General features: G+C 30.6%; 1 protein-coding gene across 12 annotated transcripts in view; it reads right to left on the bottom strand.

The window, feature by feature from the left end:
• The window catches only part of LOC106883309 (teneurin-m), a 487,309-nt gene that overhangs the window by 87,052 nt on the left and 395,675 nt on the right, over positions 1-4,582 (bottom strand). The window lies entirely within an intron of this gene.

The following is a 4,582-nucleotide window of genomic DNA, read 5'->3' as shown; positions in this document are numbered from 1 at the left end:
TAACCACTAAACCATATTCTTACAATAGCAAAAGGAAAAAATGCTTCCACACAAACACACACACACACACACACACACACAGCTGGCCACAACCTGAATAAAATCATCCTATTCAGTTCAAAAGACTTCTTTTCAATAGAATTCCTGAAACTTGAACTCTCAAACCCCACCCCAAACCTACGTGGAAGAACATGTATATAAGAGAATGAATTTAAAGTAAGTTTCACTAAGAACTAAAAAGTGAGTACAAACTGCCAAACCCCACAAAAATTCTTTTCAATATTTGATAAGATGGACACATCGAAACTGGTTATATATTTTAAATAACTCACAATAACAAAAATATTAAATATCTTCTAAAATATATTTCTGTGCCTTTTCCAATTTTATTTACATTTTTAACCACAATTTTTTATATGTATGAACTCTAAAGCCCCTTGAAGAGTGGGAACAAACACAGACACAAGGGCACATTCACATGAATATATATATATATATATATATGACAGGCTTCTTTCAGTTTCCATCTACCATATCCACTCAGAAGACTTAAGTTGGCCTGAGGCTATAGTAGTAGACATTTGCCCAATGTGCCACACAGTGGGACTGAACCTGGAACCATGTGGTTAGGAAGCAAGCTACTTTATTTCATAAATATTTGCCACACAGCCACACCTGCACATTTTTAAAAAATTCATCTATATAGGAATGGCTTTCCTTGAATCGACTATCACAGAACCCACCCCTTGCATTTTTCCTGGCTTATTTCTGGTTGAGAAAGGATAACCTCATAGAAGGAGACAAAAACAAGATTACATAGTGCAAATATCTTTACAGAATGAAACACATACACTGTTACAACAAGAAATAACAACAACAACAACAAAGATGATTTCTAACAGTGTCAAGAGGCCAAAACTTTTAGGGGATAGCTACAGAGAATTGAATGAATGGAAGTAATTTGATTTAAGTACATTACCCGTACCTATCAATTGAGGAGGATGAACAATAAAGTTGAATGTGGTATGATTGAAACTCAGCAGGATATAAATGGAGGTAGCTAAATAGTGCAAAACATTTAAATATTTCTCCTCTATTTTTCCACTGCACCTTTCAATTATATAAATATTTATAATAATAATAATGATAATACTGAAGTGAGAAAACCAGATATAATTATAGAGAAGTAAATAAAGTGTAAGATCATAGATTATGCAATCCCATACGATATCAGGATAGATGCCAAAGAAACTAAGATAATAGAGGATTATCAGAATCTAGCTAGAGAGAGATGAATGGATTATGGAAGACTAAGAGAACAATTATTCCTGTACTAATAGGTGCACTTGGCCCAACATCCAAAATGCTACCTAAATGATTGAAAGATGTTGGAATTGAGAAGTACAGAGTTGACCTGCAGAATTGTGCCATCATCTAATCTGCAAGATTCTTGAGATCTGAGGAGACTTGTCATCAAACCTCAAGATAATGTTCCTACACCAACTTAATAATAATAATAATAATAATAATAATAATAATAATAAGAAGAAGAAGAAGAAGAAATATAAATAATAATGGTTTCAAATTTTGCCCCAAAGGCAGTCATTTTTGGGGTGGCGGAGATGAGTTGATTACATCGACCTCAGTGTTCAACTGCTATGTGTTTTATCGACCCTAAAAGGATGAAAGGCAAAGTCGACCTTGGTAGAATTTGAACTCAGAACATATTGGCAGACAAAATACTGCTTAGCATTTTGCCCAGCATGCTAATGTTTCTGCCAGCTCACCACCTTAGAAATCTCCATAATAACTGTTCCTAGTAATTATTTGGAGAGGGAGAACTGTTATTTTTAACAATCACTGAAGGTGATTGGTATTTTATTTTCTCAATCCAAAAACCAAAGAAAATGTGGAAGGCAAGAAATTCAGTGGAGGAGATTAGGAGATGAAATCAATTTCATTGACCTCAGAGGGATGTAAGGCAAATTTAACCTTGGTGGGATTTGAACTTAAAGAGCTGCAAGAAATACAGTTAGGAATTGTCACATTAAAGAGTCTATCATTTATCATCAGCCTATTATTATTATTATTATTATTATTATTATTATTATTATTAGTAGTAGTAGTAGTAACTACAACAACAATTGAACAGTGTGACACATTGTGTAGACATTAGCTTATGTTATTTTCATTTCGTAAATATTTGTAGAATTAGGTAATTTCATTGAAATAGGAAGATTGGTTGAACAGAATATATGAGAAACATACATTTGAATAAAGCAAAAAAAAAAGAAAAATTCAGCAACTTGCTATTAACAAAGGCTACTAGTCACCTTGTAATATTACTTGTTAATTATCTCTTGTAATTTCAATCACAACACTATTGCCTAAACTGTTTAATGCAGTTGTCTAATCTGACTATAAACCCTCTTCAATTCTAGATCTGAGAAATGAATACTCCGCTATAAAGGTTGATGTAATTGAAGCTAGAAATACCTGTAAAAGGTTTTTTTTTCAATGGATGACGACTGAGCAGAGAGGAGTTATTCAACTACTGCAGCAGTTATTTTTGAATAATAATACCTCTGATTGGAAACTATGAAACTTGTAATAAGTATCATCCATGTATACATTTTATATCTCTTTGTCTCTCATATACTTGTTTTCTTTTTCTTTTTTGTTTTAGTTATAATAAAGAAGTGTAGAGTATCAAATAAGATACTTCTTTTCCATAAAAACAGTTGAAAGGTGAGAATAAGATATAAGAGGAATGTGTGACTGGGGTTTGATTTTATATATGAGGATGTTTTACAATGAATGAGGGAGAAAAAATAGCGGAAATGGAAAGACTGTTTGAAATATAGAAATGGTAGAATTTCATGATAGGGGAAATAATGTTATTTAGGAAGTCCTGTCTAGAGGCAAGTCATTTTGAAGCATCTGTAATATTGCGTAGACTGTTGCTAGTAGACAGTTATAAGCAAAAGGCAAAACTGAGGGATTAAATGGGAGCGGAATGTTGGTGTTGTACAGGGTTGTGAGATATAACATAAGATTATGTCATTAATGATTTCTCAGGGATTTCTGAAGACATTAATGCAAATAGGAAGTTAACCAGGCATTTAGAATCAAAATGACATTTTCTTTAATTGTAATTTTCCACAAAGATTTTAAAAAATAACTAAATAAAACAGAACAGTATAATATTTAAAGAAGGTTATATGTTCGAGTTAATAATAATCAGTTGTCATCTAGAAGATGGACGATGTATGGTGGAAGAAAAACGGATAGCATTGTCAATGAATTAAGGCTATATTTTAGTCATGTGTGAGTGATGTTTGTAGGTCTGTGAGAATGTTTGCTGCTTTGATTATTTTCAAAATGGTGCAGACTTTGGTGGGAAGTGGCTGGATATGAATTATGTAAAAAATAAAAAAATAAAAAAATAAAAATAAATTAAAAAAATATTTTTAAAAAATTGATTGACAACAACAAGGCTGGATAGAGGGGTGGGTAATCGAAGCTTTGGTCAAAACATTCCTGACACTCATAAAACACTTGGTTGCAAAACAATAAAAAAAAAATTATGAAATATATATATTGATATATATATATATATATATATATATATATATATATATATATATATATATAAAAGAATACAACAACTATAACATAAAAACACAGGGCATTTAAGGTAAGAGCAAGAGGTAGGAGGGAAAGGAGAAAAGAACAGATGAGAAATAGGTAAACAACATTAGCTGAATGCTGCAAGTGAGAAAATGATAAAGTGGAAAGAGGTAATACAAGGTGCAAAAATATAGTTAGGGATCTGTAAAATTTTTGGAGGATTCAGGGATTGTGGATTAATATAGGTGTTATTAGTTTTGTTTTACACATATTTGATATATTATTATTTACTTTTAAATGCTACTTGTAACTCCTCTTTCAAATTCTGAATTGGTAACACAATCAATACATTGGGTAATATTTACAGAGTTTAAATGTGAGGAAGGTTTTCTAAAATCAAAAACATAAAAAGAAGGGAAAAATGTAAAAAAAAAAAAAAAAAAAAAAAAAAAATCAGTAGAGAATTACAAACATGCAAACAGGAAATACATTTAAAACATGAGACTACATACATACACACACGCGCACACATTTTTATAAAGGTCTTTATTTGCATTCACTTCTGTTTAAATAAATATGTACTGAATTAACAAAGAAATGATAGTGTGAAATATTTTATATATATACATACACATATACATGCACATACAGACACACACACTCAGACATACATACACACACATATTCATATATAGATAGCTACATAGATACAAACATGAACACATACATAGAAAATGGTTGAAATGAAAAAAAAAATAGTTTGAAAAAAAATCAATGAAAACCCCAAAAATATATTTGAAGGAAATAAAGTAATATTCAATGATAAGTAAAAACAGATACAATATGTTTATATATGTGTGCGTGCGTCTGTGTGTATATATATGCACACACATGCACATATATATATAAATATATATATATATATATATATATATATATATATATATATATA

This window comes from Octopus bimaculoides, chromosome 7, assembly GCF_001194135.2.
Source record: "Octopus bimaculoides isolate UCB-OBI-ISO-001 chromosome 7, ASM119413v2, whole genome shotgun sequence".
Classification (NCBI taxonomy): domain Eukaryota; kingdom Metazoa; phylum Mollusca; class Cephalopoda; order Octopoda; family Octopodidae; genus Octopus; species Octopus bimaculoides.
Note: the sequence above shows the minus strand (reverse complement) of the source record. Positions and strands in the feature narration are given on the sequence as shown.